This window comes from Canis aureus, chromosome 30 (assembly GCF_053574225.1).
Source record: "Canis aureus isolate CA01 chromosome 30, VMU_Caureus_v.1.0, whole genome shotgun sequence".
Taxonomy (NCBI): Eukaryota; Metazoa; Chordata; class Mammalia; order Carnivora; family Canidae; genus Canis; species Canis aureus.
This window is the reverse complement of record NC_135640.1, coordinates 24,682,582-24,710,075: the sequence shown is the minus strand read 5'-3', so window position 1 is coordinate 24,710,075 and position 27,494 is coordinate 24,682,582. Positions and strand designations below refer to the sequence as shown.

The window sequence follows — 27,494 nt, the reverse complement described above, 5'->3', positions numbered from 1 at the left end:
GGCTGTGTCTATTGCTTCGATTGTAATAATAGTTTCATGGGTGTGTACATATATCCAAATTCATTAAATTGTATGTGTTAACATGTTTGTATTTTCTGTGTACTAACTACACCCCAACAAAGATGTTGATATTTTTTTAATTAAAAAAAAGCAATCTACTATACTAAAGTTTTAATAATGGACCACTTTGCCTGTATTTGCAATGAACAACAAAACAATGCAATGTGTGCTCATTTTAATAAAGAACATGAAGTTATTCAAAAATCAAAATATTCTTTTAGAGATATGCTTATTTTAGCCTGAGACCAGGAATTCAACTCTTTGTGAGCAAATCTAGCTATAGACTCAGAGCTGTTATCAACTAGTACTGTGTTGTCTCTTCTTGACCTTGAATAGCATAATCAATCACTCAAACTGACAAGCTCTCCCACAGTGATTCAATATTTCTATATGTTACAAAGTGATTCTCATGGTAAGTCTAGTTACCATCTGTCATCATACAAAGTTATTGTAATATTATTGACTGTAGTCCCTACATTGGTCATTACATGCCTGATTTATTTTATAACAGGAAATTTGTACATCTTAATACTCTTCACCTAGTTCAGCTGCTCTCAGTCTCTCCCTTTCCTGGTAATGATCATTTTGTTTCTTGTATTTAGTGAGTCTGTTTCTGGTTTGCTTTGATTCCATATGCAAGTGAAATCATATGGTATGTGTCTTCCTCTGTCTGACTTTTTCACTTAGCATAACATCCTTTAAGTCCACCATGTTGTCACAAGTGACAGAATTTCATTTTTTTAAATATTTTATTTATTTATTTGAGAGAGAGAGAAAGAAAGAGAGTGCAGAAGCAGGGGAGGAGGAGCAGAGGAGAGGCGGAAGCAGGGGTTTGATTACAGGGCCCTGGGGATCATGACTTGAGCAGAAGGAAGACATATAAGTGGCTGAATCACCTAGGTGCCCCAGATTTTCATTCATTTTTATGGCTGAGTAATATTCTATCATGTGTGTGCATGTGTGTGTATGTGTGTGTGTGTGCATGTGTTTATGATATATTTATCCATTCATGAACATTTAGATTGCTTTTATATCTTGGCTATTGTCAATAATGCTCCAATGAACATGGAGATGAAAATATCTCTTTGAATTAGTGTTTTCATTTTCTTCAGATAAATCCACACTAAAGTGAAATTGCTGGATCATGTGGTAATTTTTAATTTTTTGAGGGGCCTCCATAGTATTTTCCATAGTGGCTGCACCAATTTGCACTCCCACCAACAGTGCACAAGGATTTCCTTTTCTCCACATCCTCACCGACACGTTTTTGTTTTTGTTTTTTTTCTTTTGGTCTTTTGGCTAATAGCCAATCTAATAGGCATGAGGTGATATCTTATTCAAGAAGAATAAAGAAACCAAAAAGAAGACAGAAAGACAGAAAGAATGAAAGAATGAACAAAAAGAAAGAAAGAAAGAAAGAAAGAAAGAAAGAAAGAAAGAAAAGAAGAAGAAGAAAGAAAGAAAGAAAGAAAGAAAGAAAGAAAGAAAGAAAGAAGAAAGAAAGAGAAGAAAGAAAGAAGAAAGAAAGAAGAAAGAAAGAAAGAAAGAAAGAAAGAAAGAAAGAGAAAGAAAAGAAAGAAAGAAAGAAAGAAAAAAGAAAGAAAGAAAGAAAGAAAAAAGAAAGAAAGAAAGGAAGGAAGGAAGGAAGGAAGGAAGGAAGGAAGAGAACTTACACAGCTTATTATTTAAAAAACTGATTAAAAAATGAGCAAATGACTTGAATAGATATTTTCCCAAAGAAGACATATAGATATCAACAGGCACAGGAAAGATGTTCAAAGTCACTGATCATCGGGCAGCCTGGGTGGTTTGGCTCCACTTTCAGCCTAGGGAGTGATCCTGGAGACCCGGGATCGAGTCCCACATTGGGCTCCCTGCATGGAGCCTGCTTCTTCCTCTGCCTGTGTCTCTGCCTCTGCCTCTCTCTCTGTGTGTCTATCATGAATAAATAAATAAAATCTTAAAAAAAGAAAAAAAACAAAGTCACTGATCATCAGGGAAATGCAAATCAAAACCACAATTCCCTTTGTCTTTCTGATGCTTAGAAACCAAAAGCATCACTGTAGGGAATTTATTTTTTTTTAAGAAAAAAAATGAAGTGCACACTTTCTAGTACTATGTATTCTTGCAATTTACTCAGTTTTGGAAAGAGCTGCAGACTTCTAACTTTGATGTTGACTGTGACTATTTCCCAATTTTACAACTCATTTATTTTCTATTTGCCCCTTTGAAATCTGCAAGTTCTCTACATCCTTAGGCGGAAAAAAAGCCCAGTGTATTACTGATGGGGTACTTTTCAACATGGTAAAAAATATCCCAGAAATGAAGACATATTTAACATTATATTTACTCCCACAAGGAAGACAATTATTTTGATTTTGTATTCATTATTGGCATTTTTCACCACACTAGAAGTCTCTAAAGATCTTCACTGAGTTCCAAAGTCCAATGCGCTGCAATGTTGAAATTCTCTTGCATGATATTCATATTTCAAAGAGATAATGTCCATTTTATTCTTATTGTTAGGTTTCCATATTAGCAAATTGTGGTGAAGATGCAGTGTATGATAGTGACTATGCTCTTAGAGAAGAGTGTCTACCGAACTCTTCAATACTGCCTGCAACTTGATTTGTTATCGAAGCCCAAGTGCAGCTGCTCATGGCTCAAATGCCAGTACTCCAGAGACAAATGTTGGTAGAAAGGAAAGTTCACTGTGTTTAGGAGGCCACCAACCTGGGGCAATGGCAGACTGATTTCCAAAGACCCTCTTGAAGGTTCTAGGTTGAGAAGTAAGATTTTAAACGGGGAAGTCAGGATGGGAGATTACATACATATTGATAAAAAGGACGAGGAGAGTTATGACTATTCATGAGGAAAGATGGAACACGTACTTTGAGCAGACATATGAGCAACATTCATCTCATGTTCATTTTGAGATGGAAACTTAATACCAGAACGAGGCAAAATTCAGCCCTGACTTCAAGAGATCTCTTAGGACAAAGAGAAGGGGCTCTGGTCATAATCCAAGAGTCTGTATAAACTGGATGGGGTCATTACTTTGGGGAAGGAATGCAGGGCTTTGCTTGTTCAGAGGCTGCTGCAGAGACAGCTGGTGGATTTGTCAGTGGGGTCTAAAAAAACATAATAGCTGATTTGGGAGAAATCCTTCTCTAAAAAACAACCTTAAAATTTTCTGCTGATTTCAACTTCATAACTTGAATGGGGCTGGTTTCAGAGTGACCTTAGGAAAGTTATTTAATTGGTCTAGGCTTCAGTTACATTACTTATGAAAAGGCTTTAAATTATTGGTGTTGATAGTTTTCTGAGTAAATGCAAGTAAAGTCTAAGCAAAGTTCCATATAATTAATAAACATTAATAAGTATTGCTTTTTTATCACTATTATAATTGCACTTATTGTGGTCATAATTTGTTCCTTAGCTTGAAATAAAATTTAAATAAAACTCTATTATGAATACATTAAATTAATGTCTCACTCTCCATTAAAGAAATAGAGAAGTAAGTTCTTGCCCTAAAGTTATTGCTTATAAATGGTGTAAAGAGGGTGTTGTAAATTGATGAGATTATTTTTGATAACTGGATTCATGAGCAAACATCTCTGCTCTTTCTTTCTAGAATTACCTCATCTCCCTTCTGTCCTGGGCTCCTTCATTCTACCCCTGTTCCTGTGTGGAAATAGTTTTTCTTGGTCCTAAAAGGCTTAGAGATTTCTCAGAGAGTCTGTGAAAGGAGAAAAAAGATAAGCATATACAAGTTGACCTAAGAAAACACATGCACTGACTTTCTCTACATCGTTTACTATATTTTCGGCACAAATAGAAGTTGAAAAGAGCATTTGTAATTTATTATGACTTAAAATGTTTTAATAGTTTCTGTGTTACTGTACCACATTCATATAGCAATTAGATCAGGATATGGCAATAAAATTGTTGGTGATGTATAATATAAGGCAAATATTTAATTCATGTTAAAAACTGAAAAAAATATCACCTAATAATTTTAAGGGTGGTATAACAATAAATTTTACAAAATAGTGAGGTTTCAGACACCAAAATTACAAGGCAAGATGTGTTATAGTTTCTTGATTTAATGAGAAGTGACATCTTGACATTGGTCAATAAAAAGTATGAAAAGTCATAAATTTTTAAGTACAATGTATTATTTTTAAACTTTGTTTTTATTTTATTATATTACGAACACTTAACATCTATTCTCACAACATATCATTTAAAGTATAATACAATATCACTAATTATAGGCACAAAGTTGTATAGCAAATCTCTAGAACTTATTTTTTATGCATAATGAAAACTTTAGCCATTGAACAATTGACTTTCATTTTCATTAACTTCTGCTCCTGGCAACTAGGTCTTTGCTTCTCAGAACTTGGCTGTGTTAGATACTTCATAGTGGTATTTGCCCTTCTGTGACTAATTTATTTCACTCAGCATCATGTTCATCATCCTCTAGTTCATCAATATTGTCACATATTGCAGATTTTCCTTTTTAACACTGTGAATTCTATTCAATTGTATGTACATAGCACATTTTCTTTATCCATTCATCCATCAATGGATATTTTGTTTATTTCTATGTCTTGGCTACTGTGGATAGCGCGGCAAAGAGTACATAAGATATGCCTCTGCAGTATTCTAACTTCAGTTCTTTTGACTAAATACCCAGAAGCAGGATTTCTAGATTATATGGTAGTTCTATGTCTAATGTTTTGAGAAACCTTTACACTCTTTTCCATAGCAGCTGCATCATTTTGCTTTCCTTTTTTAAAAGATTATCTATTTATTTGACAGAGAATGAGAGAGAGAACACAAGTGGCAAAGTGGCAGGCAGTGGGAGAAGGAGAAGCAGACTCCCTGCTGAGCAGGGAGCTTGATGCGGGACTGGATCCCCAGACTCCAGGATCATGAGCTGAGCTGAAGGCAGACGCTTAACTGACTGAGCCATCCAGGGACTCTCCATTTTTCATTCCTACTAATAGTACACAAATGTTCCTATTTCTCCACATTTTTGACTCTTGTTTCTCTTTATTATTATTTAATATATGGACATTTTCTTAAAAAATAAGAATGTCACATTAAGAAGAAAGAAAGAAAATGATTCCAAATGCAGTTTATGGAAGAATAAGTTTCACAAGGGGCCCAAAGTCACAGTTCTGTTGCCAAGTGACTCAGAATTGGGTGTGAGGTGCTGAGAGTCTTCTCCATCAATAGCATTTATAATTCTATAAAAATAGCTTAAACAGGGGCACCTGGGTGGTTCAGTCAGTAAAGCTTCCCAACTCTTGGTTTTGGATCAGGTTGTGATCTTGAGGTTGTGGGATCAGGCCTCACTCCTATTGGGCTCCTCACTCATTAGGGAGGCTGCTTCGAATTCTCTCCCTCCCTGTCCTGCCCCTCCCTCTGCCCATGTTTTTTCTTTCTCTCTAAAATAAGTAAATAAATCTTTAAAAAAATAATTTACAGATTCTGAGTTCAACTATAAAACAACTGCCTCCAAGCTCCTAATTGTTTAAGCATGCTTTTTGTTTAGAAGTAGAGAAAATTTCTAAGAATTACACATTGACTACATCATGTCTTCAGATGCAATCAATATGCATTTATTTAAAGACAATTTTCTGCCTTTTATTTATTTATTTTTAAATATTTTATTTATTTATTCATGAGAAACACACAGAAAGAGAAAGAGAGAGAGGCAGAGACAGAGGCAGAGGGAAAAGCAGGCTCCATGCAGGGAGCCTGATGTAGGACTTGATCCTGGCACTCCAGGATCACCCACTGGGCCGAAGACAGGCGTTAAACCATGGAGCCACCCAGGGATCCCCAATCAATATGCATATTAACCAAAATTTTATTTCTCCTTATCATATGAAATTATCATGTGATTTTTTTTGGTTAAATGAATAGATTTTATACAAAAATTATACATTAAATTGTGATGCAGTATCTTGCCATAGAACAATGAATACCTATGTTGAAAACTATGGGGGAAAAAAACTTGTCTGTCAAGGCAACTGAAGAATACTAATGCAAAGAAGATTTGAGAAAATAATTTCAAAAAAAGGCAAACCACATGGAGCAGTGAACTGGTATTTTCACCTACATTATCCTTCAGGAATTTGGCTTATTCTTGGCCCAGGACAAGAGGCCAAAGATAGACATATTAAAGGGGACTCTGCTAAACTCTGCTAGCTCCCCTCAAGACATTTGCTGAATTCTGAGTCTGCATATGGCAGGAGGCTAATTATCGAAGCAATGAGGAGTTCTGGGCAATTATATGTTACTGAGATGATGGATTTTAGAATTTTGAAACTGTGAAAAGAAGAGGCCATGGTCAACAGTTAAAACTCAGGTTTAGAATCACTGCAGGACTGTGCCCTGGACTCTGCAATGATAGAACTACAAAACTGGTTGCTATTCTTCCCTTTCGCTGATTGGGTTTAAGTAATCCACTCCCATTCTATCAGTTTACTAGAGAAAAATAGTAATAGTCCTCTTTGTTAGAGGACTTCTGTTGTTTCCTAACAAATTACCACACATTAATTGGCTTAAAACAATATCCATCCATTCATTAGCTCTCTTGCACATATCAGAAGTTTAAAAAGGTGTGGCTGAGTTCTCTGCTCATGTCCTAAGGCTGAAATCATCCTGGCAGACTTGACTGAGTTTTTATCTAGAGGCTCACTTTTTTTTTTTTTTTAAGATTTATTGATTTTAATAAGAGAGAACATGTGGGGGAGGGGCAAGGGAGACAGAGAGAATCTTAAGCAGACTGTCTGTGGAGTGAGGAGCCCTTTGTGGGGCTCCACAAGGGGGCTTGATCTCAGGACCCTGAGATCATGATCTAGAGATCATGACCTGAGCCATAATCAACAGTTGATGACTCAACCAACTGAACCACCCAGGGGCTCCTTTAGGGGCTCGTTCTTATTGGCAGAATTCAGTTCTTTATATTTTTAAGATTGAGATTCCAGTTCTCTTATTGCTAACCAACAGAAGCCACTCAGCTAATAGAGGCCAGATTCTTTTAAAAAAAATTTTTTTTAATTTTTATTTATTTATGATAGTCACAGAGAGAGAGAGAGAGGCGCAGAGACACAGGCAGAGGGAGAAGCAGGCTCCATGCACCAGGAGCCCGATGTGGGATTCGATCCCGGGTCTCCAGGATCGCGCCCTGGGCCAAAGGCAGGCGCCAAACCGCTGCGCCACCCAGGGATCCCAAGGCCAGATTCTTTAGCACTTGGCTCACTCCATCTTCAAGTCAGCAATTCATTTCACTTCTTCCTTTTGCTTTGAATCTGATTTTTTCTCTTGGAACTAGCCTGATAAAATTCTCTTTCTAGAGGGCTCCTGTGATTATGTCAGTCTTACCTAGATAATCTCCTTGTATTAAGGTCAATTGTAACATATAACCTATCAAATGAAAGTAAAACTCATTAGGGTCATGGTCCCAAGGATTATGCAAGGTGTGTACTCCAGGAGCATATGATATGGAAGACATCTTAGGATTCTGTCCAATGCAGTCCACATTCTGGCCCACAGTGACTCTGGTCCTTTCCAAAAGCAAAATACACTTATGACTCCTCAAGCTGCCAAATACCATCCCATTCCAACATTAGTTCAAAGTCTAAAGGCCATCTCAGTATCATTTCTTTTTTTTTTTTTCCCCTCGGTATCATTTCTAAAATCTAAAATTATATCATTTAAATCAGTTAAATCTGTACAGCAGACTTATAAGTAGAATCCATTATGTGGAGCTCTTGGGGCAGAAGTCCTCACCACCTACGCATCTACAAAACTAAAGAGACAACGTTTTGCATCCTTGAAATAATTTTCTTCATTAATGTTAATGCAGCAAAGTACACTGATGTTTGAAAATCAAACCAACCTTACATTCATGATATATTTTCTCAAGTGTATATGGATTTAAGATAAGTACAGTATATACATGTATATCATATCTACATATGATATAAAAACATGTACAGACAGATTATATTTGCTTATATTTTTTAGGGTTTTTATATCTAGTTAACATTAGTCACATTTATATTTATGGAGGAAGTAATTAGAAGAACTACATGTAGAAAGGATTAAACAAACCTCTGGGTATGGGAATACATGTAAGGAGAAGCTGCTAGTTTCAGTAACAGGTGCTTATAAATGTCTTTTATAAAAAAATGTTAATGCTTATTACTTATTTTCTAATACTTATTAGAAAAAAATTTAATAGGCTTTAATCAAATCACATATCTAATATTTTTCTGGGTTCAAATGCACTGTTGGGTAATATCTTCCTGATAATTTTCTTGATTAACTAAAAATTTTCTTGATTCTTAAACTGAAATTAAGAAAAATCAGTTACAAACATCTTGGTTTTTACTGTAAAAAGAGCCAAAAGTGTAGCTCACTATTTTTAAAAATTCTAATAAAAGTAATGCATTTTAAAACCAATATTTTCTGCCACTAAAAGAAAAAAAAAAAAAAACAGTTTCTAAGGGCAGTTGAATTACATTACACCCTGGTCTACTGGAAAGTATACTGAATTAAGGTTCTATATCCTGATATGATACATATTATCTGTAAATTGTTTTGAAAATTCTTGTTTTTCAGAGACATTCCATCTAAAAAGTGGAACAATGATACTTTATTTACTTACCTTTATAACAGAGTTGAGAATATGTTAAGTAACTATGTATTTTTTCAACACAGTATGTGAACAGATGATTTACATGAAAATAACTGGAAAAATTATACAAGTTTAAGATATTTTTAATGGCAGCTGTGAAGAAGCAAAACTATTTGCATATTGGTAAATGATTAATAATTTTTTTCTTGACAAACCAGATAAAATGATAAATTTATATAAATCCAATCTGTAATAAATTTGAGATTATAGCTAAAAAAACCTTCATATGTAAAATTCAACCAAATGTTACTTTTATAATTGATTATAAATTTCTAATTTTCTTTAAAAGACAGAAATCTGTTTACAAATGAATTTTCAAATACAGGCACAGAAAAACAAATTCCATGCTAAAGTACTGGAGAGAGAGAAAAAAAAGTCTGAGTCCGGCACTGAACATTTTGAAATGCATTAATGATGTATCTATGGCTGAAATAACAGCTCCATGGAGTAAAATCAGTGAAATTTGGTTTAAATTTTACAATGAGACAGACGAGAAAGTAACTGGATGTTGACACTAATTGGTAGTGAAATCAGCCAGACTGACTGCTTTCTAAAATTGTGAAGCTAAAAAAAAAATATAGTACCTGAGAGAGTGTATTAGAGCTCGTCTCTTTCAAATATATTATTCAAACATAACAACTTGTTAGTCTGCTATGTTTGAGCAAAGAAATCATTTAACTACCAAATCTATGTTGTGTAAAGAAAAAATGGGTGTTTGTGGTTACTATAAATCCAAATAAGCTTTTCATAAATGGATATGATCTTATAAACGCACGCAAATTGAGTACATTATATGTCTCTCAAGTGGTTAAAGGAAATATGTATTAAAAGGTGTGTTATACTGAAGGACACTGTCATAAGCTCTGATCGTTTGAAATGAAGCTAATATCTTGGATCAGTGCAGGGTAAAACTCAGATCACATAAGAAATTTGGACTTTAAGATAACCATATAACCTAGGGGGGGAAATATCATTAATTGGGCGATGGGGAGACATTAGAAGTCTCAGTAACAATAAACTCCTAGAATCAATTAAATTAACTTCTGTGGCTTGTGATCTATTGACTTCTTTTGGAACAAATTTCATTAATTTCAAGTCATTTTTATCAAGCTTGAAAATATAAACATTTCTCTGTATTGTTTTACCAAGGGCAGAGCAGGTCTTTTCAATTTGACAGACTGTTTTAAAAACTTCACAAAACGGTAAATAATAAAGAAACATAGAGGCCAAAAGAAACAAGCTTTGCATATTTAATTACAAAAGAGAGAGCAGAAGCATCTGCTAAGGCATTTCAGTCAAGGCTTTTCAGCCAGTTATTATTTAAAATATGCATGTAGGGCATGGAGAAATAACTATCTTTTGATAATCTGTTCACAGATTTCACATTTAAGCATTTTAAGGACTGAAAAATTCAGAAAAACTATACTAAGTGAGAGTACTAAGAAGGTGCATGCCTTGCAGCCTTTTCCCACCAATGATGATGATAGATTTGATTTAGTTATGATCAGTAATTTTTAATCATTTTAGTACTGTGCCTTTTCTCTTTTTTACTAGAAATGTTCTTTTTCAAGCCAATTCACTAGTTATGGGCAAATATTTTTCTAGAATCAGCCATGCTCAAGGGCTCTTAATTTTACCACTCACCAGTCACTGAAAGTCTTCATTTTGCAATAATGACATCATCAAAGCCTGGATCTTCTGTTAGATTCTATCCTTTTGACAAAAAATATTTTAAAGCCTTCAAATTATGTTTGATTAATTACATTTTGGTAAAAAAAAATATGTACCTAACAAAGTATATATTTTGGTGTGTCAAGATCTAAAATAATTACCAGTATTTCCTTTACAATTATCAATTATCAATATTTAAACCAATGACAATTATCAGTTATAGATATTTAAAGCAATGATAATATAATATGTTAATGTATGCATTGTATATTCAACTTTATTGAAAAACATGAATTAATAATACTAGTAATATATGAAGCATTTAAAAATGTCTAGTTAGATAAAAAATTAATATGAAATTTCGGAGGCCATTTTTCTGGAGGCTAATTCCAACATTTAATAATATTATTTCCACCCAAGAAAAAAAATACTCATTTAGTACACAAAAAGAAGAAACTACAAGTAGATATGACTAACATTTTTAGATGCATTAGGCTGTTTCCCTCTTTGAAGGGAATCCTTCTTACAACACTGAGAACTTCCCTGAATAATCCTTCTTACAACACTGAGAACTTCCCTGAAAGAATTTATAAGGATCTTAAATTTTCAGAGAAATTTTCTTAGAATGATGTTACCCACTTTCCAAAGAGAAACAATTTATTAGTTCTTTCTAACTTAAAGCATTTATGAGTCTCCTTTTTATCTGTAGTTAATTTTATCTATTCTAAATGAGTGAGGTCTCTTTCTGTGTTTTACTACTAGAACTGAAAATAGACTAAATATGTTAGCATCATCTAAGCAAATAGAAGGATAGATGGGGAGTTAAAGAGATGATAGATGGAGGAATGGGACAATGAATGGAGAGAGAGAATAAATGAATTCCATAACACCCATAGTTTTCTCTTTTACAGATTATAGTATAGTCAATTATTTTCCCCATAGCCTTCCGAATCACATTCCTTTTTAGACACTTTAAAAATTCCACTTGGGAGTCAGGAATCGTGGCTAAACTACAGGGGCAGAAATGACAAAAAAAAAGGTTTTAAGCCAGGCCTTAGGGAATAAAGGTAAAGTTTCACATGAAAGCTACAAACAACCTCTCTTCTTTCTTTCGCAATGCCCAAATGTCTTATGCCAGGATAGAGCTGAGGACAGGAATGAAGATCAATATAAGTCAGCATCTCTGTAAGCCTATTCAATGGAAGCATTTCCCAGTGGGCCTCAAAAAGCACTGGAGTTCAATTTTAAATGTATTCAGATTAGGCAGGAATTTGCAGGGGCATCTGCCCTCAAGGCAATGATGATCTCCACAAAGACTGTGCACTAGGGCTGCTGTTTCTCACTGCAGCTGACCCCACAGACCTCATTCTGTTTGACCACCTGGTCATCTTTCCTTAGAAGCTCCACAGCTGCCTCCGCTGGAGGTGACCTCTGCCCTAGGGAGACTTAGAATTCCCATTCTTTTCTGCTTGAAATCTTAATCAGTTTATAGAAATCAGGTGGAAGCTACAAATCGCTGTGGAAAGACAGATACATAAAAAATGTTAAGGGTAGGAGTAGTGTGGTGAAACATGAATCAGAGATGACATGGAATCAAGCCAAGATGTCAGGAAGTCTGACATGAGCTCAGGCTTTAATACTCTCATGGCAACTTGCATAAATTTCACCAGAACTAGGAGCCAATCTTTGGTCACTCCTCCCACTCCCATAAATAAATTTGTGTTCCTGAGACCTTGCATAAAGTACTGAAATCCTGATATTATTCATTCTTAAGAATTCACTGACTCCTGTCTTACCAAATTCATCATGCTGCCCTTCTGGTTAGTCCTAAACTCGTGACCATTTAATTAATAGTCTAAATTCATGGCGATGTTTACGAGGCAGGACCCATTTCTAGGATATTTCATTAGGGAGCACTGAAGCACACATATATATTTTAAATATTTTCTATTTTTAAGAGCATTCCTAAATCATGCCAAAAATTTATTGAATACCATATGTAAGTCAGACACTGTGAAAGTCATTTTCACTTTTATTATCTTTTGTTCCTTATAGGAAACCTTTTGCAAATGTTTTTGTTATCCTTGTTTTATGGATGGAGAAATGGAGGGACATAGAAATTATTGAGCACGGCGAAGATATTACCTGTGAACTCTGACTTTGAATCTAAACACTTGAAGATATTAAATCCATAATATGTTAGTGACATTCAATCATAATTTTATAGTATATAAAAAGTGTAATCTGCATAAAGCACATTGAAAATGTGCACTTTTAGTGTTTTATTAAATTATTTTTTTCCTGAGTCACACAAAAGTACTTTAGTTTGCGTTAACTTTTAAATTTTTCAGTGTTGACGAGGCACCTGGATGGCTCAGTAGGTTAAGCATTTGACTGTTGGTTTACCTCAGGTTATGATCTCATGGGTGATGTGATCAAACCCACACAGAGCTGGGCACACAGTGGGGAGTCTGCTTGAAGATTCTCTCCCTCTGCCCTTCTCCCTATGCATGCTCTCTCTCTCTCTCTCTCTCTCTCAAATAAATAAATAAATAAATAAATAAATAAATAAATAAATATTTAAAAGCATAATTTTTTTCACTGTTGAAGATAATATTGCCATGTGATGGATAGATGAGGAATAATTCAAACTCCATTGATAATTATCCATTAGATATAATCTTATTTGTATTATTGTGGATATTCTTTGTTTACATACAACTACAATGTTTAAAACATTTTAGGATCCCTGGGTGGCGCAGCAGTTTGGCGCCTGCCTTTGGCCCAAGGCGCGATCCTGGAGACCCGGGATCGAATCCCACGTCGGGCTCCCGGTGCATGGAGCCTGCTTCTCCCTCTGCCTGTGTCTCTGCCTCTCTCTCTCTCTCTCTGTGACTATCATAAATAAATAAAAATTAAAAAAAAAAACAAAACATTTTAAATTTCCTTTCCAATTCCTAAAATTCATTGTAGTTTCAAGTTAAATCTTTCATTTTCACTTTTTCATTAACTAGAGGCTGGTAGGCTGAGGCCAATAATGGAAGTGAAAGTTCCAGTGAATGTCTTGTCAAGAGCCCAGCTCCTGAGAAACGAAATATGGGCCTTGTTTACTGTCAATAATATCTTAAGCTCCGAAAGGGATGAGTGTCTTAATGAGACTTTTTTGGCTTTTATTTTATTTTATTTTATTTTATTTTATTTTATTTTTAATGATTTTATTTATTCATTCATGAAAGACACACAGAGAGAGGCAGAGACACAGGCAGAGGAGAAGCAGACTCCTCACAGGGAACCTGATGTGGGACTCAATCCTGGAACTCTGGTATCATGCCCTGAGCCAAAGGCAGATGCTCAACTGCTGAGCCACTCAGACATCCCTATATTGTGCTTTTAATTTTGGATATCTGTGATGGAAGAGATTTCTAGTGTTATTTTGGATGAGGCCGACTTGAAAAAGAAATTCTTGCTTTGGTGACTGGTCTGACCAGATGACCATACTATTGGTAATGGTGCAAGAGTCTACAAAAATGTACAGATGGGGCTATTGTTCGTCAGGGCATCTATGTGAAGAATTGCTACCGAAAGTCTGGTCAATTGTGTTGATTCATCTTTCTTGTCCTTGATAAGAGCTACCAATTGTGTTGATTCATCTTTCTTGTCCTTGATAAGAGCTACCATAAGAGCTACCTTGATAAGTCTTGGTTAAGGAGCAGAAGACAGCAACTCCCCTGGAGGTTCTAGAACATGTAACTGTAGTGCTGCCATTTATAAAGTACATGAATTTTCTTTGAAATTCAGTCAGTGGATACCAATGGACTCTCATGTGCCCAAGGGATGTGGTAGAGATATGACTTCATTCAGCATCATGATGTCTGGCAAGGGACTAAGATGAGGAGTCCACCTCCTCCTGCATTTGGGATATGCCAGGAGACCCAGGATTGGTTCTTTCATATTAGTACTATTTGCATTTAGCAAGTGACCATGCCTTATGGAGTGCTTCTTCCTGACCTAATTCACAATGGGCAGCTCTATATAAAGGTCCAAGGTTCAGTGCCTGTGAAAGTATTGATTTTAATAAGATCTATGTATGTATCCAGCAATTACTTATCTCATGTTGGGTAATATGCAGTCAAGAATGGCAGTTTCTTGCATCAGAAACTTATGAGCAATCTATAGCAACAATAGGTGATCCAAAGAATCTAGATGGCATGAGAGGAAGTTCCCATACTGTGTACAGTAAAAGAGTTTCTTGGAGATATTAATTGGAATATCTATTGCATTGAAATTTGGACAGACTCTAGACTTTTAATGGAAAGGGGACAATTCAAATCAGGTTAATTTAGGAATAATAGCATTTCTAGGCTTAAGAAAATATTTAAATTGGGACTATATTTCCTTCAGAATCCCCAAAGGCTTAAACTGTTCATGTTAATATTATGGATGCTGAAATGTTCAATAGCTGTTTCTTGACAATGTCAGGGATTAAGTGCCTCTTAACTGATCAAATAATATGCAGAAATTTTACTGAAGCAGTGGTTTTTATGTGGGGCAATTGTTCATTCATTTCTAGAGCTCATTTGTGAGTGTTTGGATGTCCTTGATCTGTATGTCAAATGAATCTACTTACAGAAATTTGTCATTGATGTGATGATATATTTGTGTTCTTAGATAAAGCTGGTGTGGTGAAGATCTTCCATACAAATATTGTGTGTAATGGCAAGGCTGTTACATCCCATCAGTTGTCAGATAAAGTATAGTATGTCTTTTTGAAGACGAAGGCAAACTGCAGTTGAAAGGCTATCATAATAGGCCCTGAACAGAATATATTAGCCAAATTTTTGACTCCAAGTTATTTACCAGTTAATGATTGAATGGAGTCTTTAATTTCAAAAATATTGAGTAGGAGGGAAAATCTACCATGAAACACCATTTCTTCTTTCCAGGTTTAAGGACAGGAGACATTGGGCTAAGAAAAAATAAAAAACAAACAAACAAACAAACAAAACAATAGGTTAATCATGCCTTATCTAGGCCTTATATAATTGGTTCAAGACCTCGGGAAGTCTTGTTTTAATTTATATCAGTCTGGTGGAGATAAGTAAAGTCCGTGGGATCTTATTTTGTCAAGAGAATTGTAAGCTTAAAAAAAAACAATTCAAATGTAATTTAATTTATGACTATTTAGTTACTTTGTATGATCATTTACATTTTTGCTTGTTGAATAGAGTATCTACTATGATGGAATATTTTAAAGCAACAGACACTATGACTATGGGGAATTTGGGTAAGGCTAAGGTGAAGCACACTTTCTTTCCCCTATTTTTATCTTTAGTAATTCAGATTAAAGAGGATACCTTTCTTAAAATTATCAGGATTCCCAAACTAAACTACAATTTGACTGCCCTTGTGAATTAAGACCATGAATTTTTGCCAACTGGTACATTTCAGCACTTGTTAAGTTAATTCATAACCTATGTTTTAGAGGCAAAAATGATGAATACCCTTTTATTTTTCTTCTTGCCTAAATTATTTCAGTAGATTGTGGACTTCCTATTGGAATTAGAAAATTGCAGGTATCCAATTCATTTTTTTCTTGTTGTCTCCCTTCCCCTGCATCGGTTTTTTGTTTGTTGAGATCAGCTTCAGGTTCAGGTATTTGAAAGATCAGTCCAGTCTCCATCAAAACTTTAACCTCATATTCAGTTGTAAGTTTCCCTCATCCTGCCCATGAGACCTGCCACACGACTGGAAGGGTAAGGTTTCAAGGAGATATGGTTACTGCTCACCTTTGCTCTACCCTCTCTTCTTCCTATCTGGCTGCCAGTGGATAGTTCAGGCTCTGGCAGTTCTGAGTTCTCCAAACCACACACTTCTCCATCAGGGAATAGACTCAATGTTTGAGTTCTTTGTTGTGAGTTCTTTGGAGAAGAAAATGAAAACCAGACACTAGTCTCTATTCTCCCAAAATTTCTAAAGAATCTTGATGGTTTGCTGAAGATCTTGAGTGCCCTGCTAAGTTCTTAGGACAGAACAGACAACACTTGCCATGTTTAACTCAGAAGCTTCCAGATAGGGAAAGAGATTGTGCTTTTTCTGTTTTCTTAGAGATCATCTCCAAAATATGTCTCAAGGGCCAAACACAGGAACATTCTTCATAGAATCCTTCATCTTAGTAGACGTTTAGCTTTCTTTCCATTAAGACTAAAAATAAGGGATTAATAAGGTCACTTCTTAATAAGATCTTAGTTGTAGGGATCCCTGGGTGGCGCAGCGGTTTGGCGCCTGCCTTTGGCCCAGGGCGCGATCCTGGAGATCCAGGATCGAATCCCACGTCGGGCTCCCGGTGCATGGAGCCTGCTTCTCCCTCTGCCTATGTCTCTGCCTCTCTCTCTCTCTCTCTGTGTGACTATCATAAATAAATAAAAATTAAAAAAAAAAAAAAAAAAGATCTTAGTTGTAGCTTCCTTCCTTCCTTCCTTCCTGCCTTCCTTCCTGCCTTCCTTCCTTTCATAATACAGTAGGTATTGTCACCTTTCTTGTCTGCTTTAAAAATTTAGCCAAAATTCTGGAAGACCAAAAATAAATAAATAATTTGGCCAAAATTCTGGAAGACAAAAAAAAGGGGGGGGGGAGGCATATTCCAAATCTTGTTGTATAGCTATTAAGGATATATGTAGATAGTTTTACTGGGTATGCAAATTGTTTAGTAATTCAAGGGATGCTCAAGAGAGATCCCTGCCTCAGGGATTCTCTTATACAAAAGATTGCCTTTTCCGAGTGCAGATACAAAGAAGAAAGAAAGGTAAGATATACAAGATTATTAAAATTTCATTTTCTTTATCCCAAATATATAAGGTAAAGATCATAGCTTATGCAGAAGGTAAAAATGCTGTAATGAATACTGATACTGTATTGCTTAATTTTTAATAGGATGGCCAAAATTAAAATTCTAGGATTTGTTTCCCCAGGAAAATAGTAACCTTTCAAAACGCACAGTTCTATGGTACTGTAAGTTATATAAATATTGAGATATAGAGTAAAACAAATAGATGCAATTTTATGTTATTGAGTAAACTTGCCAAGATGAGTATGGTTATATTTACATTTGTGTTGTGCAACTGGGGATTTCATGTCACTACAAAGAAGGTCTACGATTGTTTTTGATCATTCCTATCTTCCTCCTGTCATTATTGGAAAATTTTAACTATTAAGTGCTTGAGCCATAAAATTAATTATCAGTAAGCACAGAGGTGTTATGTTTCATATTTGTGAGTTGGTTTCTCAAATTAGAAAGGAAATTCTATATCAGATCTCATGAGCACCTTTTCTCCTCTCTTGTTCTTCCTCCCTGTAGCATCAATGATTCTGTAGCAGAGTTAATTTAGTGTATTAGTGAATGTCTCCCCCATGTAAACTCAGCCAATATCTTCCATGTACATTTTTATTCCTTAGTGTAATTTGGTCTTAGATTTTATGTCATACAGAAACTTCTGACTAACCACTTAATATCATGTTTATTTTTTGGGAAAAAAAGAACAAATAAAAGAAAGAAAAATTCTTAATCTCTGTAGATAAATTACTTTACATAAATATTTTTTGAAAACCTAAGGCTTTCCCATTGTGAATGAAACTAGCATTATTACGTGATTATATTACATCAGTGCAGTACAGCTATTGTGCCTTATTTTTCTGGTAAATCAGTAATTACTTAATTCCTTTGAATAATTTGGAGGGAATATCATTTGGGGCTACCAGGAAGCTGATTGTATAGAAATTGGACTGACAAAATATTTTGTCCCTTCTTACCTGATTTATAAGGAAAAATAATCAAGAAAAATAAAAATATGGGTTTCTATACAAACAATCTTACATTATTATTCCACCTGCTGCACTACAGAAGATTATTATGCACAGGGGATACTGTCTGTATGTTTGTACATTGTACATTGTACATTGAACCCATATGTAAATAGGGATGAAATAAAGACTAATACAGATTCTGCAAGCTGATGTTTTTTTCTCCATAAGTCGTTTAGTTGCAAATACTGTTTATTACTTTGCTTTTCAAGAATGAAGCAACACAGGATGCCTGGTTGGCTCAATGGTTGAGCGTCTGCCTTCGGCTCAAGGCATGACCCCCCATCCGGGAATGGATTCCCCCATCAGGCTCCCCTCCAGGAGCCTGCTTCTCCCTCTGCATGTGTCTCTGCCTCTCTCTGTGTGTCATAAATAAATAGATAGATAAATAAATAAATAAATAAATAAATAAATAAATAAATAAATATTTAAAAAAAGAATGAAGGAACAGTTGCAAGTTTTAAGATGGACAGTTTTTAATCTACTTTTCCTGATTTGTGACATTTGTAATGTATGCAAACCTACCATGACTCATATAACACTGGCTATAAAGTTAATGAGCAATAGTGCCAAGACCTAATGCTTCAGGGAGAGTCTTTAGAAATTTGAGGGGCATTGTCATGGCACCTCATGCTGTAGGGGAGTTCTGTCTCCAATCAGAAGGTTACTCTTCCTACTCAAGTAATTTAGAATCCCTTTACCATCACCACGTCCCATGGAGTGAAGACATATACCAAGCTTTCTTGCATGTGACAGACAATCATTCTCAAAGTTAATGAGCAAAGACTGAGAACCATCTGTGACTGTCCAGAGCAGATAGTTTTGTGTGAAAAGCAGGACATGCCCAAACTATATGCTTAGCACCATCACTTAAAGGAGATTGAGGTTTATTTAATTAAAAAGACCTGGGACTTTAATTAGAGCACAACAACATTTTTGTAGTTCTGGGGACCAGTTGTGAAGACCACATATGGGATCTGAAATCACACTGACTGGATAGGTTTTAACAGTCAACATAGGGAGGTGTGGCCAAAGACATGGGACTTGAAGAGGAGTGGGCATAGAGTTACAGAGATCATATAAATATTTTTTGTTTTAATTTCAAGGGCTGATGCATTTTGCAAAATAACTTATTAAATAAATGAAAGTGGGTCATGAAGGAGCTGTTTTGTTTCTGTCAAAACAATCATGAGACTAAAAGTGGTGGAAATATTGATATATATTAGTACAGTAATTAAGAATTACATGGTGAAATGAAAAAATCTTATAGTAGTTTGAGAATAGATAGCTGCAAGCAATTATTTCTTAGGGTATTAGATCATAAAATAAAAGGGATGTGATTGAGCTAATTAGATGAAAATGTATTGTTGAAAAAAAGGTCAAAAGGCTCTATGTTTTTGGGTTAGTGAATTTCACTTCCATGGCTTGGTATGGGAGAGAAATCCGAACTCTCTGTTAAGGATCTACTTTCTAACAAACTTGCTTCATCTTTTCCTGAATATGGGTAATAATTTTGAACCTGGATAGGGAAATAATCTTGTTAATGCATCAAAATCTTGAAACTATTCTGGAATTAAAGACAAATGAAATCCTGAATAATAATCTTAAATAATTTTAAACGTTTTTTCTATGCATTATAAAATACAAAATTATGAGAGAATATCCAGGATAGACAGCAAAGTACTTTGAAAATTCACCAACATAAACATTCTGTAAAACATGAAAATAATTTTTATCTCTTGATTTATTTCAAGTTACTTATAATAACAAGTATTGTACTTTACATAATTACAAATAAACATTTTATCTTCCATCCAAGAAAAAATTGAAGACTTACAGCTCCTTAACTGAAAGAACATACAGACATTACAAACCCAGTATATGTTGATGAGCTTATAATGAAAAGCATGGAGAGATTTGGTCAGTCTTTTCATATAAACAAGTTATGTTATCTATATTAGGCATATAGATAATACATATATTTGTGTATTAAAATAAATGGAGATCTTGATACATATGTAACACTAGGGTAAATGTTTTAATGCTACATTAAATTGTATGATCCAATAGCAATCTAAACAATCTAAGGTAAATGATATTATAGCAGTAGTATATGTTTTTTATATCTCTAGACTTTTAAGCAGGGTAGAAGATGTCACAGAGATTAGCATATAATCCTAGTAGGAATCAAACTCAGGATTATTTGAGTTCAATTTTATATTTTCCCTAATCAGGGATGCCTGGGTGGCTCAGCCATTAAGCATCTGCCTTCAGCTCAGGGTGTGTTCCTGGAGTCCTGGGATCAAGTCCCACATGAGGCTCCCTGCAGGGAGCCTGCTTTTCCCTCTGCCTGTGTCTCTGCCTTTCTCTCTCTCTGTGTCTCATGAATAAATTTTTAAAAAATCGTATATTTTCCCTAATCAATAGTAGGTAAATGTTTAGCATATCTATAGATTTTGTTTTTACTTATATATAATATATATTGTTTTTACTCAATATGCATGTTTTAAAATGTGGTTTTCTCAAAATTTATAATTAAGGACCTATAATTAGGACCCCACTGCTTTAGATATTTAGCAGTGTAAAATCCTGGATTTGTCATTTTACTTTGTACTTTGCTAAAGGTGATAACATATTTCAGGGTTAAAGTAAAGGAAAAAAATTATATATATGTCCATATTAATATATCATAAATTTACAATCTAAAAAAATAGAGCAAATATTAAGTTACCAAGTTGCCTAGCCAGATAGTAGAATGCATTTAACCATATGAAGTTACTATGTATGGCTTATATATAATCTATCTATACACAGCTTCAATAATTTAAAATAAGAGAATATTGTTCAACTTATGAAGATATTTTCTTTAAAATAGTTTTTTAAATATTTTATTTATTTATTTTAGAAAGAGAGAAAGAGAGAGCTATGCACAAGTGGAGAGAAGGGTAGAGGGATAGACAATTTCAAGCAGACTCTGGGCTGAACCCAGAGACTCTTCCAAGGCTCAGTCCCATGACCCTGAGATCATGAACTGAGTGGAAACCAAGAGTTGGGAGCTTAACCAACTAAGCCACCCAGGCATCCGTCTTTAAAATAATTTTTAATATTCTTCAAAATAGATCTTTAAAAACTGACAACATACTATGAAAATTAATTTTTCCCCAGGAATCTATTTGTTATGTATATTTATTAAATTGGAGTTCTACTTGCCAACATATGGTATAACACCCAGGGCTCATCCCATCAAGTGCCCCCCTCGGTGCCCATCACCCAGTCACACCATCCCCCCACCCACCTCCCCTTCCACTACCCCTTGTTTGTTTCCCAGAGTTAGGAGTCTCTCATGTTTCATCACCCTCTCTGATTTTTCCCACTCATTTTCTCTCCTTTCCCCTTTATTCCCTTTCACTATTTTTTATATTCCCCAATGAGTGAAACCATATAATGATTGTCCTTCTCTGATTGACTTACTTCACTCAGCATAATACCCTCCAGTTCCATCCACGTTGAAGCAAATGTTGGGTATTCATCCTTTCTAATGGCTGAATAATATTCCATTGTATACATAAACCACATCTTCTTTATCCATTCATCTGTTGATAGACACTTAGGCTCCTCCCACAGTTTGGCTCTTGTGGACATTGCTGCTATAAATATTGGGGTGCAAGTGTCCTGGCATTTCATTGCATCTGCATCTTTGGGGTAAATTCCCAGGAGTGCAAGTGCTGGGTCATAGGGCAGGTCTATTTTTAACTCTTTGAGGAACCTCCACACAGTTTTCCAGAGTGGCTGTACCAGTTCCCATTCCCACCAACAGTGCAAGAGGGTTCCCCTTTCTCCACATCCTCTCCAACATTTGTTGTTTCCTGTCTTGTTAATTTTCCCCATTCTCACTGGTGTGAGGTGGGATCTCATTGTAGTTTGATTTGTATTTCCCTGATGGCAAGTGATGCAGAGTGTTTTCTCATGTGCTTGTTGGCCATGTGTATATCGTCTTTGGTATGAAAATTCTAAGCTCAAAGTTAATATTGAAATACTTTGAAATGTATCAACACTGATCTTCATGTCAAGCGATGACTTTAAAATAGAAGTTTATTGATTTTTTTCAAACAAAATTGTAGGACTTTACACAAAATTATTCAAATTTTCAGATAAGTAGAGATTCATCAAAATGGAAATGAAGATTTAACTTTATACATTCTATTGGGGTTTTCACTGTCAATAGCTAAACCCAAACAAACAAAAGAACACAACTCCATTAAAAAATGTGTTCAATAGACATATTAACAACAAAGAATAATCATTTTGAAGAGTTTATCAATGAACATTTCGAATGCTATGGACAAAGGTAGAAAACTAAATAATGTAAAAAAAAAAAAAAAAACCCTGAAAGCCATTAAAATGCAAATATTCCCTAGTAATGTTTCCTACCTCTCAGCTGAGAGTAATAATTATTCATGTGCTGAATACTCCGTCACCAGTGGCTTGATATTAATGACTGTAATGCAGGTTTATTTGTTGGCCCTGACTATTCTAGTTTGTTCTCTCTTCCTCATTCTAACTAACTATCAAAATGCATTAAGGCTAATGGGGAAAAGACAAATTACCAAGTCTTATTTTAACAATTTAAGTGATTTTGCATTCCTGGTATGTTATTAAGTCAGATAATGCTGTTTAGAGATACTGCACAGAATTCTTGCTCATTGGGTTCTTATTATTATGGTGGGTGGTTTTGCTGATATTACACATCACTTATATCTAGGATCAGTGTTAGTACTCAACCTGAATTCTAAAATGACAGCAATGATATATACCTTATAGAAAAGAGAGAAATAATAAATAAATAAATAAATAAATAAATAAATAAATAAATAAATAAATAATTATAGGAAGCAAGATGATTTTTAACATAAAATTTCAAGTCATGGTTAGAAACTGATTTGGGGCAACGAAGAATTTAATTGTTCACATGAGGTAACAAGGAGAAAGACTTTTTCTTCCTTTAGCATTATAAATTCATTATGAGTTAGAGGAGAAGAAACATTTAAGGGTTTGTGCAGCCATTTCTCAAATAAAATTAGGAGAAAAGAATAAAACTTTAATTTTACTGTTCAGTTTGTTAAAAAGAAAACAATAAATCCTTTAAAAAGATTGTAGTATTTTCAAAAGAGTGTAGTATTTTCCCCCTTCAGAGATAGTTATATGGTTTTATTCTCCAAATGTATATAGGTATACATGTATATGTGTATGTATTATATAAAATATGCAAAATATATGTATACATTTGAATTTTAAACACATTAGATACCAGATTATTTTCCAGCAATACTTACTCTCCACTTAACAAATACATTCCCCACCAGTGCACTCCACTCTCACCGTCCTCCTGTCCTAACACTAGTCTCTTTCTTGCTTCCTGCAGTCATACTCATTCAGGAAACCCAGTGATTGACTAATAAGTGAGAAGGCTTCCTAATATTTCACTTGCATCCTAATATTTTATAACAACTTGGCAACTGAAAATTGAATTTCACTTTCCATTTTGTGTTATGGATCTGTAAACCATGGTCTTCAACATAATCACCTAATGTGTCCAACAAATGTCCAGCTCAGACTCCATCCTACACTCAGACCACCATGCATCTTTGTGTATAATTTAGAATGAATAACTCTTCGTACTTATCAATGCTTCATTGCCTTGTGATTTTTAGTCCCCAGTAAGTAATTTTGAAGAACAGATTAATTTGTCCAAGTAAGTTCTAGAAGCATGAGTCAGTAGGTTTCAACATAGCTATTTATGTTAACATGTCACATATTTCTTGGAAACTTCAGAATCATTTGTCAATTGATTTCTTTTGATTGTATTGGAATTTAAACTGCATCTCTTTAGAAATGGTCTCTTAATTTTGCCAGTCTCTATACCATAGCTGATAAAAATGTCCGCTCTGGCCATCATAACAAAATATCATAGACTAGGCAGTTTAAACTACAGATATTTATTTTCCTTATATTTTCCTCATGTTCATGATCAGTTGTTTAACATTTGATTATGTATTATATTTGGTCATTCTTCATTTCTAGCATTTTATTTTGTGTTAAGTATTTTATGAGGAATGAATATTTGAAACTTTTTTGACATAATCTAAATATTTTTGCCTATAAAATGTAAAGTTTAGACTTTTTGTACCTATTGACATATCTACATTATTTAACGTCTTTTAGCATCTTATTTTCTTCTCCTACCCCATATAGATCAAATATTATTTTGTATGGTATTTTTTATTCTGAGATACACAAGATAGACATATTTTTTTCTGTTCTTAACATACATTAAAGTGTTTCCCACATTAACTGAACAACAAAAACATTAAAAATTGATTATTATATATTTTTTAAAGATTTTATTTATTTATTCATGATAGTCACACAGAGAGAGACAGAGAGGCAGAGACACAGGCAGAGGGAGAAGCAGGCGCCATGCAGGGAGCCCGACGTGGGATTCGATCCCGGGTCTCCAGGATCGCGCCCCGGGCCAGAGGCAGGCGCCAAACCGCTGCGCCACCCAGGGATCCCAAAAATTGATAATTAAATTATAAATTTATCTCTTGTGGGTCCTCCTACTGAATTAAATTAAATTGAATTTATAATCCTTATAATTTTAAATTTATACCATTTATGTATTATCTTTCAGAGAAAATATAATCATTTGTATACATATTTAACTTAAACAGTAGGCTTATATCTATATATGTGTCAGTTCGATGCTCTAAATATTTATACTCTAAAATTTTCTATTCATATATCTTAACTTTCATTTTATTTTCTGTTACTATAATCTGATAGTATAAGATTATCTGAAAGGACTATAGTTCCTAGTTCCATATTTGTGAACATGTAATGTTGCCTTTACACAGTTAGGAAAATATCTCTTTGTCTCTGAACATTTATTAAGTGAAGGGAGAGTTTAGATCAATATGGCATCTCTCCATATTTTTTTCTTTTTTTGGCAAGGATAATTTTAGCAGTATTTCTCTATCTTTAAAGGTAGAATATTTAATACGATTAGTAAATTATGCAACAAAGCTTTCATCTCACTTTATTACTTTGGTAGAGGAGTATTTTATATTATAAAAATATCTGGTATATTCTCCCTGCAATTAAATCTCTTCCCGGTTTAGGCTTCTAGGTTTATTGTCCACATCTTTTTTTTTAGTTTGATACTGTTTTTAAATTCCTCTCTTTTCCCTCCATGTTGTAAAAATTAATTCCAACAGATTTCTAAATAAAGTTGAGCTCAAGTACTACTCAAGTACTACTTCATACACATGGCATGAAAAATACTGAAATACTATTAATAATACTACTAATATTATTATAGACTATCAGTATCGACTACTGTGTTCAATAGTATTAAGTAATACTGCTAATAGTATTTTGTAACCACATATCCATGGAGTTTTGAGGACAGTTTGCCAGAACCATTTATTAATAGCAGTGAGACTGATGATTGATTGATTGATTGATTGATTGATTTGAGACAGAGCGAGGCAGAGACATAGGCAGTGGGAGAATCAGGCTCCCTACAGGGAGGCTTGATCCCAGGACCCCAGGATCATGACCTGAGCCAAAGGCAGTGGCTCAACCACTGAGCCACCCAGGTGCCCAAGACTGGTGATTTACACTGTGAAACACAAAACAAATGCAGACTTAGATAGGTGAGACTTCATTCAAAAGGACAATTACAAGAGGAAGAAGAGGATTATTGCAATAAGGCAAGGGGGATTATTAGAATAAGGAGAGTGCTCAGATTAGAAAGTCTGCAAGCATCTAAAAGGTTAAGCAGAAAGGAAGTTCTCTCATAATGCAGGGTAACTTTGTCTAGAAAGAACCAAATGTGGAGGAATGGGGTGAGTGGATGTCATGAATGGACAATTAAGCAGGAAAGATCTTTTTCTGACATTAGCAGATTATATAAAAGTGTCTTTTTTGGTTATTCTGCAACCCAGTGTTTACTTTATCTTAAAGACATTTGTGGGGAAACAGAGACACTAACCTAAATTTTGGTAAATGAAGTTAGCAGGTATTTTGCCCAAATTGGACAACAGATGCAAACAATTCAGCTAATCATACTGAAGCAAATAATGGGAATGAGGCGTGTCTACGCCTTGTCTTGTCACAGGTAAAAAATATGTCATCCACAAGCCCTATCTAAGTCACCTAAGGAAGGGCGGTTCTTTGCAGTAAGCCATTTCCTGAAACAGCAAAGGGTGGGGAAAACCTCTGCTGTTTTCTAGAAGCACTGAACTCAGGTAAATTGTAACATTACTAACAGCTGGTTTTCATAAGACTCTCATAGGACCTTGGTTTTCAGGCTGTTTATAAAGCAAGAATATGCCTACATGTCCAATGGCATATAAGAAAATCTTGTTGAGGCTCCTTCTGGGCTCTCCATTCTGAAGTGTTCTGTGTATGCCTCAGTGGTTCAGTATTCAAGAAAGATAATATATACTGGAATTTTATAGAACAATTAGACCTGGTTCAGATTTTTCCAGATCCCTTAGTAATAGCTTTGGATTTGATGTATATTCTTACTTTAATGGTGATGCTATATCTTTGTATTACAGTAAACCATAGATCAGTACACACTGATATTTTGAGTTCTGTGAGTTTGAAACAGTGAAACTGAAGGAAGCCCATGAAGGACTGCTTTTTGCTTCTTTTCTTGCTTCTATTCTTGCTAGGACTTGCACCCTTACCTTGCATAGGCCTTATCATAAAGATAATCTATGGTCTCATAATAAAGGCCAAGGAGTTAATTTCTTTGGAGTCTTCCAGTATAATAGGTAACATCTAAGGAGTAACCAGGCAAAGTCATCATGAACACAAGACAACTGATGCATCAAGACCCCTGGTCCCAGGGGTGCCTGGGTGGGTCAGTCAGTTAAGCATCCAAAAATTTATTTCAGCTCAGGTCATGATCTCAGGTCATAATCTCAGGGTCATGAGATTGAGCTGCACACTCAACTGGCAGATGGTTTGAGATTCTCTCTCTCCCTCTGCCCCTCATTCTCAAATAAATAAATTATTAAAAAATAAAAAGGTCCCTGGCTCTCAGGCATAAGTGACTTATAGGGACACTTAACTGGTCTTTGTTCCTGGATGCCTGAGAAGACTCTTGCACCAG

The 27,494-nt window shown here is 34.9% G+C and overlaps 1 long non-coding RNA gene across 12 annotated transcripts in view; it reads left to right on the top strand.

Annotated features, from left to right (window-relative positions):
• The window catches only part of LOC144301784 (uncharacterized), a 242,908-nt gene that overhangs the window by 32,665 nt on the left and 182,749 nt on the right, over positions 1-27,494 (top strand). Inside the window, exon 3 of one of the 12 annotated variants that reach the window (XR_013368652.1) lies at positions 24,733-24,790. The exons of 10 other annotated variants lie outside the window; for them this stretch is intronic. This is a non-coding gene — a long non-coding RNA (uncharacterized LOC144301784). Of the gene's footprint in view, positions 1-12,508; positions 12,624-24,732; positions 24,791-27,494 lie in introns of those variants that run through there. One more of the 12 variants, XR_013368658.1, reaches the window with a different exon arrangement.